Raw genomic sequence first — 12,704 nt, 5'->3', positions numbered from 1 at the left:
TTTAAAAGTCCTCCACCCAGTTCAGAGTTCTGCCCTCTGTTGCAGGAAGCAGCTCATGGGGAGCACAGCTGTGGAGCCACAAGTGCTTTGATTCCTCTGCCTATCCCACGAAAGGTTGCACCGATGTTTATGAAATGTCTGACCTTTTTTGCAGCGTGAGCTTTGATGGTGTATTGAGATACGAGGGTGGTCTCAGATGTTTTGTTGTTGTGACTGGAAGGCTAATGAGGTGAAGCATATCCAGGGAATCTTTGTGAACACAAGATAGTGGTTGAATGTGTATGCAGGCACATTGTAAAATGAAATTCAGCTTCCTTTTATGTCCACTATTCATCCAGGAGCGTAGGTGTCTTTCAAATGGGATTGATTCAACATTCTCCCACACACATTTCCATCAGATGGCAACCAGTTTGCATGTTTATTCGTTCCTTTTTTTAGGGCTGTTTAAATGCTCCAAGGCAGCTGTGAAATATTTTATTGGAATAAGTGATCCCAACTTTTGACATGGTCCATCTGCTTCTATTAGAGCTCACTTAGTTCAGCCTTATTTTCCAGTGCTTTCTGCCCAGCGAGGTTTTACAGTATTACAAGCCAAATGATGCAGAAATCAAGTCTTGTGGCAGCACACCAATGCCTCTAGTTAGCATTTCCGACATCCCAACAAAGCTGCTTGTCAGAGTGATGTAGCGTGAGTCAAAAATTAGGTGTGAAAAACATGGAAGCTGTCATCTGTGTCATCTCCTATTGATAAAGTTACAACCACTTGTAAATACAGGAAGACTGATTTCATGGAAGGACTGAGGAAGTTGTTTCGAAAGTTTGTGGTATGCTAAATGTCTGTCCTCTGATGTGCTGGGAACAGGACGCATGTATTCATGTGATGAGTTGTTGACTGTAAAACAAGATGAGATGCAGTATGCTTTGAAGAATTTAGTGTGTTGTGGGGACAGGATGCTCCAATAAACAACACTAAATGATGGACAGATATTTTTGAATATGTATTTTTATATGGAATGGGCACATTAAGACAGATAAATCCTGAATTTTAAAATCCTAGTGATACCAGGCCAGACCTTAAAGCTCTGTTATTAACACATATGTTGTTTGTTCTGTCTGTGCAAAAATCTAAGTGTAAAAACAACAGATTGTGGTTTCTTGGCCTGCAGTGGTGACTTGCTAGAGTCTTGCCATTACTGAGTTGCCCATCATGAGCAATGATGCGGGAGCTTAGATGTGTTTGTAGCAAGTGGCAAGCAAGTCAGTCCCCCATGTTAAAATGCCAAACTTTACAGCTGAAATATGTTTTTAATGTTTTTAGCCTGATACAAAAACAGTTTTGGTCTCTGTAGCTTATTTTCCCTTTCATGACAAATGTGCGAGGAAAGTTTTTTTTAAAAAATATAACTCTGTTTACATTTTATTAAGCCTTAAAGTTATGCATAATTATGGGAGGGCTGTTTTGAGTGACAGGCTTCTCTGCTGATAGTGGCCTTCTCAGTCAGATCCACCACTTACTTCTCCATCACACCAACGTGTCGCCCAAATATGATCAATCCTAACCCCAAAAAAACAACATGGTGACAGCTAAAATGTCAAAGTTGAGGCTTCAGAACAGAAGTCCTTAAACCAATGGGTGACGTCGCAGTGCCATTATTTATACAGTCTATGGTCGGTGGGTAGATTTTTATAATTCTTTGGACAGAGACAGGATAGCTGTTCCATTCAGACTCCAGTCTTTGGGATATACTAAGCTATTAGTCTCCTAGGGACAGACGCATAAGTAGAGTTTATGCTTTCAGCTGACTCGTGGCGAGACAGTTAATAAATGTTTCCCAAAAAAGTGTAATCACTCCTTCAAGCCTTAAGGGCCCTGACACGTCGAGACTTTTTTTTGGTTGTTTTTTGCTCTAATATCCATTGTTATCGATGTAGACATGAGGAAGGTGTGATCAAAAGCGAGATGTACTGTCACAGCCCAAGCAATCCCGAGTGCCGATTTTTCAGGGTGCGATGGCCCCGCCTTGAGAAGTGTCTGGCTGTAGTCTCACAGATGACCCACTTATTTGCAAGACACCCCCTACAGCATCTTTTTCTAACCCTAACCATAACTACTGTGTGTCTGCAGATAGACCACTTGACAGCCTGAGATTAAAAGTAAGTTAAACTTTTGGAACATAGCAACCATATTTCACGTGACAAATAACAACCATAAGTTGAATTTAAAAATGTATGGAGCCACCGTGATGTCACCCAATCAGTTTGTGGACTGCCATTTTGAAGCTGTTGCCATCTTGGTATTTTGGAGCCAGAAGTGACGATATTTGGATGGGAGGCTGGAGCTGTGGAGGAGCGAGGAACTCACAGACTGTAGTGATGCCTCACAAACATCTGGTACTAATGCAGACCTGCCCTTTAATATGCATAACTTTGGGCCTTAATGAAGTGTAGCCTGGTGAGTTATAAATAAATCAAGTTAGCTGGCTGGCTGTAAATATGTTTATTTCTGCTGTATAGTTGGACATTTTAACATATCAATATTGACTGTTTTGGAGTCAGCCTCAAGTGGTCATTAGAGGAACTGCAGTTTTCAGGAGTTCCACACTGGCTTCATTTTTCAGTCATGGACATAGCCTCTGAGAATAACCAATCACAGCCTTTTTTCAATAAATATCAGTCTATGTTAAATATATAGAAGTTTATTTAGTGTAGGGCTACCCAGAGCTTTATGATCGATCACAAGAACAGTATTTACCAAATTCTTCTGGTAAATAGGCTGTGATACAATGCTACCTAAGGTCGCTTAGCAACAACAGACACAACCTCCCTTCGCGCCCTTGAAAGATGGCACAGAGTAGGCACAGGAGTAGTGTCCAGCCTCACATTTTCTAGGTGGTAAAAGATGTGGCATTTGTCCCAGCTCTAAAAAGTGAAACTATCCAGTATTTCAGGCCCTTTTAATGCAAGGACTTTTAGGGGCCTGCAGGGTTAAAATTATCCTGCATTTCACAAGAAAAAAATGAAAAAAGTTAGAAAAAATAAACGACTGTCTGTACCAGATTTTTTCACTTATCTCGTTAATCATCTGGTGTCCCCTCAGATTTATCTAGTGATCGCGTGGGAGGTCCCATCCCTGAGGCTGCAAACCACTGATCAAAATCAGTCATGCAGTATTATCAATAATTGATAACTGACCTGGTGGAAACCCTAAAATACCAGGCCTGAAAAAAGATAAATATCAGAATGGATGGAAATGAGTTGATATTGTAACCAGACATTACGCAGAGTCAGATGTTTCTGTGGGTGATGGTGAGAGGGTCTGACTGTGTGGGCTTGGACAGTCAAAGCTCCCCAGAGGGCAGAGAGGAAAAACGCTCACTGGGGTCAGCGTAATGCTGTGACACCGTTTCCTTGAACAGCAACTTTGAGAACACTCTTCAGTTTCCCCTCCAGCCACAGCAGCTGGCAGAGCAGCCGTCATGATGACCTGTGAACCCTCAGCGGAGGAAGAGTCTCCATGACTCAGCTCCCAGAGGTGTCTGTGAATGTCAGGGAGAAAAGAAAAAGGGCCTTCTGTTCCAGGAAAGACCAAAAAAAAGGAAAAAATAAATAAATAAAATATGTGTCAGCACCGGTTATGCTGTCATTCACTCCTTTTTATCTCTGACTGGAAATTGGTATGAACATTACAATAATTTTAAGATATATAGACGGTAAAAGCTGCTTAAGAGGGGTTTAACAGCTTGAATGTTCCATCAAATGGTATTTGAGAGCTATAGAGTAATTACAAAAGCCTCATTCAATTATAGAAGGATTCCCACGTTTCAGTATGACCACAAATAATCTAGGTTTACGATTGTGAACTCTCTCACTGACCAACAAAGGAATGGAAAACAAAGTACTTGTTGTTCTGTGACTGACTGAAAAATTCAGCACTATTTTCTATGCCAAAATTATACATGAATTTGCTGTTATACCTATTTGGTTATGATTTGGGTCAGTTGTTTGTGTGTGATTTCGATAAGCATAAACTATAGTTAGGATAAATTAATCAATTTGTTTTTGCTTTTTTTTATTCAGCTGAACTAGCTTTGCTTGAAATGTTCAAAACTCAGAAAAAGTAAGAGATCCTCTTTCATAAAATTACTGTTTTCAAGGTCAGCATTTCTAACTTACTTTGTCTAAGGTTACAGTAAATATCACTGCGAAATGTGTAAGTACAGTGTACAGGTTTAAATGTACTGAACTGAACTGTATGAATTTAGAAGTTACACATTTTGCTAAATAAGTTTCTTCTTTCTTTCTGAGAGTAGTTTTTATGTTTTACTTTCACTCACTGATACTAGGAACGAAACAGGCTCTTTTCTTTTGAGATAAAACCTCAGATGGTTAGATAATTGAGTCTGTGAAAACATTCTTACGTCTTCTCCCCTGGACAGTAAAGTATCGAGTCATCACTGACATGAGTAAATACAACATCTGCTGTCATTACGATGTAAGATTACAGGAATGTCTGTAGTAATATCCTAGCCTAGTTGGGAACGTTTTATGAATCTAAAACAGAAGGCTGCGCTCACACCTGTAGTTTGGCTTATTTGGTCTGGACCAATGTGGAAAAAATGATACACTGTTGTATCTTAGTTCTGGTCTGCTTCCTGTTCACTTTTTTACAAACTAACCAACCATGGATACACACTTACAGGTAACTTGAATGAACAGTTTTGGTGATTGTCATGTTGCATCATCAGTATCCACATACATTTCCAATGACTGAATAAAGTTTATGCAGCACTAACTATGTAGTTTTCATTTTAACATTAAGTGGGATGTCTGGGGAAGGGTGCTCTCGCAGGAAATGTTATACACTTAATTTTCTGCATTCTTGTGACTTTTTTTATGCAGCAATTTATGGTAGAGATTACGTTATTTGGGAAAATTTTAGGAAAACACAAAAATCAACATATATTGCAGGGAAGGTTCTCAGACACTCAAATATAAAAATATCTATCAAATAATTATTCTCCTGTAGATCAACTTTTCTCATTTAATCTTATCTCAATCTATCTATCTTAATGTTATCTTTCTTTGTATTATTTTTCTGGGGAACTAATGTCTTAAAATATGCACATGGCACCCATTCATATCAATGACACATTAATTCATTCAAATATAAACCCCTGGCCTTTAATAGCTCATACACCTTTCAGCAATATTTCTGCTCATAATTAAAACTTTCAGCACTTTCAAAACATATTCTATATATCTGTATTGATAATAAAGTTGTAATGTCACAAAAGTAAACTCATGATTTAATAAGAATAGTCAAAATATTTCCTGCCCTATAGTCTGCTATAAATTACTTTATTCAGACAGGCTGACGGACAAAGAACCTTGTTTGTGACTCTGGATGAGATGAAGTTTAAGCAGCTGTGCACTGCTCTTCATCAGCGGTGGAAAACCGAAACTAACTGAAAACACTTTATATCTGGGGTAAATCTCCCCGTTGTGTGGCTTACTGTGCACACAAAACTCCAGCATCTTCTATAATGCACCATTAATGTCAGAGGATGCACATCTAAGTGACAGAGCCAGATGTCGCTATGGCCTCTCACGATAGCAAGAAATGGCAAAGATGATTCTATTATACCCACTATACTGTGTGTGAGAGGCGGCACTCACAGGCGAGAACTTTTTAGATCTTTTAACCATTTATGTACCAAATACACTGACTCAGATAGGAACAATTATTTGTAGACTACTGCTAGGAACATGCAACCACCGTCCTTACACAGCTCTTAAGCAGCATTTTAATGCCTCTGATGTGTATATTTATGTTTTTTGGTGTCACAAAGAAATAACAGTATTTGTGTTATTAGACTGCAAATCTCCCTCATGTCATGAATAACGGCAGAATAAGGACAAAAAATAGGAGAACAGCAAAGATTCCTGAGTTAATATTTTTGGATCACTGTCACACACTGTTTAACTGACTGAATAGAAACGTCCAGTAAACACATGTAAACCTTTGTGGATTAATGTACTTGGGTTTGGTCAACTACATTTATTAGAGTTGATGGAGTTCAACTTTACTGACTTGGGTTATTTTCTAGGATAAAGTCTAACTTGATTCATTTGGGTTGAATCAACTTATTTACTATGTTTGTATCAGACTTAACTTAAGCGTTGCGCAGATAACACCAGTCAGATCTGGCACAACTATTTAACTAGATGACTGGAGAATTTAGCTGTTAATAAATCTTATTAGTAGGGAGCCAAACATTTTTAAGTGTGCCAGAGAAGAGCACATGAGGTCATTAAAGGCTCAAACTCTTTGGGATACCCCAGGGAGAGCTGGAGAACAAGACTATAGGGAGAAGGATGTGCGGGCTACCATGCTGAGTATGTGGCCTACGTGATTCAGACCTCGGATTAGTGTCATAAAATGGATGGATGGTTGGCGTTAAAGGAAAGGTCAGGAGGTCACCAAAACAAGGATTTCTCCTTTGGGAGACCTACAAAACCTACAGTAAACCTCAGACCATTAAATTTTGTTACGAGCAAAATAAGTCGAGGAGAAACTGCACTGTGGCGGGGAGTCTCCAGATCATTAGAACACCTTCTGGGGACCACATATTATTCATACCTAATTTCATGGTAGACTGACTGTTGATCTCAGTATTAAACCAATTTACCATCTGACATTGCCATCCTCAAGGCTCTAATCCTCCCTTTAAATACAAAAATAGCTATGTTTATTTTCAAAATTGTGATCGTCTCTGCCCACATACCCAATTAAATAACTCATTAAAACCAAACCCATCAGACAAACAAACACTGGAACAAACATCAGGGTGATGAGAACTACCTTAAATAACAGAAACCATCTTTGGGAAAAATTTCTTTGGCGTCTACTTAGTTGGCCCATGTTCCATTCACTAACATAGAGGGAGCGGGCTTTATGGCCTGTGCTGCAGCCAGCCACCAGGGGGCAATTGAAATGATTCAACTTTATATCAGGGGAACTGTCATATTGTTCATTTTTATATACAGTCTGTGACTGGCACAGATGACAGACGATTAAGCAGGTCAAAATAATGTAGCTTTTAACGAAGGCAGCGTTGTAGATGACAGTGATCTGTGAGGACATCATTTTTCGGCAAAGTCATTCCTAGTTTGTGACCAAAATTTGAGTGTCTTTTTATGTTTAAGTCATAGACTGAAACAGTATCTTCGTCAAATTAAACTGTCACTTATTTCAGCTTGCTAAAGAAAGGGAGTCTTGACACCATGACAGACTAGAGAACTGGTTTGTTGTGATTTTAGCAGGGAAGGCAGCGCTTCCTATCCACGAAAATGACACCAGGATGCTTGAATTAAGGCTTCACATTGTTTCTACAAGATTGAGAAAACAGGTCTAATTCCATCCATACTGCTGCAGTTAACAGGTAGTGAAAAGCCAGCGGAATAAAACTATACAGGCGCTGCAGCCTTTCCATGTCCCTCACTAGCCATTTGGAGGCATTTTACAGCTTCACACTGAGGTCATTGTCAAACGTCTCGGTGGAACATGTTAGTTTAAGGTTACAGAACATAGTAGTACATCACGACTCGGTGTGTTGACTTGACGTTTCCATCACAGCCTTTAAAGTTGTCACCATGAAGAAATGTGGCAACAACATTTAGTAATATTTGGAATGAGTTTATTATAGATAAAACACCTGAAATTCTAACATGAATCATCATGTTTCTTGTTTATTTTCTCCTTTGAACTTTACTGTGACATGAGTAATTTCTTCCTCTGAATGTACGTGAAGGAGGGAGGGTAACATGATAGAGGTGCTATGAAGCCTGATGGTCTTTAACCTTCTGGGAGGGACATTCCTAGCAGATGATAGTGGTGGTTTTATAATCCTGTTCCTATCAGTGATGGATTTCACAGAGGATCACTGTCTGCTGTTCACCGCTGTGCTGTTACAGAGGAACCGGATGACAAGCGGAGGAGTCTCCCCTTTTCCACCCCCATTTGTTCCCCAAAGAGGCATATGTCCTCACCAAATAATGTGGAATGGCAGCAGGTGGTTCTGGTTTGAATTTAATACACTGACAATGTTTCAGGACATTAGATTTGATGGAAAATAAAGGTGCTGTGCATATTCTGCAGAGGTGAAACACAACCGCCATATTCACACTTAAATTTGTTGCATATACAGTGAACAACATAAACAACATACACATATAAAATGTGAGATATACTTTTGTTTGTACAACTGAACATTTGCTAAGGCCGGTGCACCTTAGTAACTGTTGCTATGCCAGCCAAGCTTTCCAATCCAGGGTAGCACAGACGCAGTTTAAATGGATGTGAAAAAGCTGTTTATGAGACTTATTTGTGTTATGATCATATTCAAGAATGTGTTTACATGAGCAAAGAAAAATCTGGTTATTTATATTCCCCGTAGCCTATCATGAGAATTACTAGTAACTAGATTACTGATTACTGCAGTTTATTTTTGCAGGCACCTCTGATGTTTACGAAAACAAACCAGAAATGGGAGGAAAAGAGACAGGAAATTTTGAATATTATTGTACATACTTTCATGTACTTTCTTAATAATGTTACTGCTAAGTTCTTCTATGCTTCGAATGCCAACAACTGTCTGCACTGAATGCGATCTACTCTCTCTCTTTTTCTCTTAAACCCCCACACACACACACACACACACACATACACTATGTCCTGAGCTGATGTTATTCCCTGAATGATCCCTGAAGAATGGTTGAAATACAAGGGGCACAGACATGGCACATCATGTAAAGAGGACGAAACAGGTTTTTTTTTACTTTCCTCACAAACTCCATCTTTGTAGCATGTCGTATGTTCAGTTTCAAGTATCAATGCAATTGGTTATGCAGGATTTGGAAGCTTAGGCTATATTAACTATTAATTAACTGGATTGTTTCAACAACAGCATGCATTGATTGATTTATTTTAATTAGAAATATAAAAGCACTCACAAGGTTGATCATCTGCACCCCATTTCTTCTGGCACAAGAAAGTATTCATCTGAATCATTGTAAAAGACACTGTACACATTTATTTATACAGATCTATGTAGGTTTTACCTGTTGGAGACCTGCAGAGCCTAGCTGTGTAAAAATAGTCTTAAGCAGAGTTGAGTTGAGTTGAGTTTTTGAAAACAGGATATTGTTTTTACAAGCTCAAAAACTTTAACGTGACACTTCAAAAGCCCAATCATGAATAGGTTACTCATGTCCATGTAGCTTAGTTGCACTCTTTGATAATTGTAGCAGATCTACCGCTTGAAAAATTTGGTAATTTTTTTGAAACAATTGAACTCCACAAACTAATTCAATGAACTAATGAATTAATTGGCCTTGGAAGTAGCATTTGGTTTCTACTAATAGTTAGCCGCACATGCTAATAATTGTTGCTAAGGGGCAAATAATCATTGTTCAATCAATGTCTTACATTTTTGCGTTTATATTTTAGCTGTAAAAAGTTTTAGAAACCACACCAACTTCCAAACTCAGCATCATTCTGACTCGAGCTTCATGCACAATGTATCAATATAAGGAGAAGAACAGGTTGAGAAGTACAAAGCTTGAGAGAACTGCTGTGCCTTGTTACGGTCGCTAAGCTCTGATTGGACAATTACTGTTCGGCAGAGGGGTTTCACGAACTGTCAATTAGTGAAATCGACCGACTCTCATTCAATAGTTCATTTGAAATTGTTGTGTTTGGCCCCTGTCAAAACAAGTCTGATTCATGATGTCCTCTGCCTTTCTTGTTTCAATATGAGGTGCACAGCAAAATACCAGAACACAGTGTAATATCCCTGTAATTTAGTTTAACTACTGCAATTAGGGCCTGGTATTTTTCAAACAAAATTAATCATTACGGTCTAATAGATCTTCATCTCAACAGCAAGGGCCTTTTCCTTTCATGGTTTACTATTCGGAAAGACATCCCAATGCTGGAGAAGCATAAAGATGCGGAACCATAAATCTGTTAAAATTGTGTGCAGTTAAAAATTAACAAATTAATGATTAATAAGATCATTTTTTAAAAAATGCGGTCCTGCTGTAGTTTAATATCAAAATGACAAACATTTTTCATCTGTTTATGGCTTTTGAAAACAAGGTTGCTTGAAGTGTAGCCTGATGTTTCTCTTCACTTTGTCTCATAAAGCACCGTGCTCTATTTTTTAAGTAAATCACATGCTGACGTTTTTGCATGATTCTGGGAAAAGCGCCGCCTAGTAATCCAATGGAAACTCAATCACCGGTTTAAATTGATTAAGGCTGAGAGCCCTATGTCATTTTAACTGGCAGCTTGACCATTTTGCCAGAGTTAATCATATTTTCTTTTTGTGCTGCTGCTGTATGAAATAGTCAAATCATTGTGTGATCTCATGATGCTTTTAGAATGAATCATGAATGGAAGGTTTTGATGTTTGATGAAGTTTGTAATTTGGGCCTCATCTTCAGCCCGAGATGTCAGCTGACTGGTGATTAAAAGGCTGTTTCAGTGGTCTGGCAGTTCTGTTTTTGCCCTCGAATCTATTTAAATGGCACCACTCAACAAATTATTACACTGTAAACTAAGTGACTTGGCGTTTCTTCCATATTACAACATCTCTGTAGAGACTGGGTCAATTTTTAACATTTGTAATGATGTGCTTACTGTCAGTAAATCCAGTATATCTATTGTCTGTATAGCCAAAGCCTGATAAAGCTACTTCATCAACTTTTTCCCAAAAACTATAAAACAAACATACACATACACACACACACACACACACACACACACACACAGTCAGGATATGGTCACACATGAGCAAATGCGCGGAGGTGACTGCCAAGGGGATTTTCGCAAGGGCGTAGGTTTGAATAGCGACATGTCCCTACAATTCTTCTGGGAGGACAGCATTTTCCTACCAATATTTGAGTGACTTCTTTGAATTAACCTCATATTAACAAATCTGTATTAATTCATTAGGGGCAGTGCATTTTATTTTTAAAATAAGAGCCAATCTATCCCTCATCAAGCCTAATGAAACATGTTTCAGTTAGTTTCAGTCTTCAACCCTTATAAATCGTCACCTATCATGTGAGTCTTGAGTTTCGCTTTCATAAAATGATGCCTAAAACTTCACCATAATGCAGGAAATGAAGTATTTGATGCTTACTGAATTTATGTTCCCACCAATGTTGAAATGAAACCTACACCCTTGGATACTCATGCTGAATTTGGGTAGTGCCTGACATGACAAACATGGAAAACTACCATGCCAGTTAATGTGATAGCTAACTCGCTCATCAATATGCAAATTACACTTTCCATTTTCTTATGTTCCATGCCTACTTCACACACTACCAGCCAGGCAACATCTCTTATGTGTGGTAATTTGTGTTTTTCATGGCCAGTTTCATACAATATCAGCTGGTTAAAACATGCCAACAATCAGTATCAGTATCCCACACAGACTCCTTTGCTAATTGATCACTGATGTAAAAATGTGAAGATGCAAATTTGCGGATTTAATTTGCCACCATAAGTGAGTGTTTAATTGGACCCTCTGCTGGAACTGAATGAAGTGAATGGGAGGCAAATGTACTAAAGGCCAATGTTCATTTTGCTCCTGCATGACTGTACACTGTTGCACTTGGATCCACATGGATATTAACCCACAGTTGAAATTAGTTTTTAAAAAGACACTATATATATGTGTATATATATATATAGCTGTCAAATACATACACACATATATATATGTGTATGTATTTGACAGCTATTTGACAATAGGGAAGAACTCTGAGAACTGGCCAGAACAAATGAAGCTGATCCAGAAAAGCTGTGTAGGAAGAGCAGGGAGAGTGAGCGAGGTAACGAGCTGATTGATGGCAGCCGTGTAGGTGGTGATGATTGTAGTTGATGATAAATAAATGTGAAATAGGCACAGTTTGCTGCATAAAAATTCACAAGAATGAAGGAATGAAGTGCTTGACGCTAAGATTCCCCCTTGTTTCGTATGTGTCGACCCCAATAGTGAAATGAATCCTACGCACTTGGATAAAGCAGAAAGAATTCATCCAACTCTAATGCAAAGAATAATCTTGTTTAAATTGAAAATCGTAAGTCTCTCCACCGCAGATCTTCACTCACTGGCACCAAGAGACAGGTAAAATGATAACCTGAAGGTCTTCCATCTCTAAAACCCCGCAGGCTCTCCCATTGTGCCGTCAACATTAATTTATTTTCCCTTTATAACTCCAGTTTTGAGCCAAACTGTACTGCAGTTTTGGGTTTGTTTGGGTTCATGGGGCCTATCCATCCCTCTCTGTATAGATTTTGACTTTGTTTTTGTACTTTTAGAACTTAAAGGTCCAAACTTTCCTCCGCTCTGGCAGAATTTCGATACAGGCAGAGACACCAGAGACACCAGAGACTCCCCACAGTGGAGGTGATTTTCTTGTCTGCAAACCTCCCATTTTCCTCTGTTTAGTTTATAGGATTAACGCTTCCCTCTTGGCTGTTTTCACTGCGATTCCATCTGAGAGGTCTGTTACACAACTTGCCCACTGAAACTGATTCTGACTCATTTGACTTGTCCTGGTGACTTTGTGGTTTAAGGTGTTCAGCATATGATATCTGGCTCTGAGCCTACAGTGGTTTACGTGTCCTC

This window comes from Plectropomus leopardus, chromosome 14 (genome assembly GCF_026936395.1).
Source record: "Plectropomus leopardus strain MGB_pleo_1.0 chromosome 14, ASM2693639v1, whole genome shotgun sequence".
Lineage (NCBI taxonomy): Eukaryota > Metazoa > Chordata > Actinopteri > Perciformes > Serranidae > Plectropomus > Plectropomus leopardus.
Note: the sequence above shows the minus strand (reverse complement) of the source record.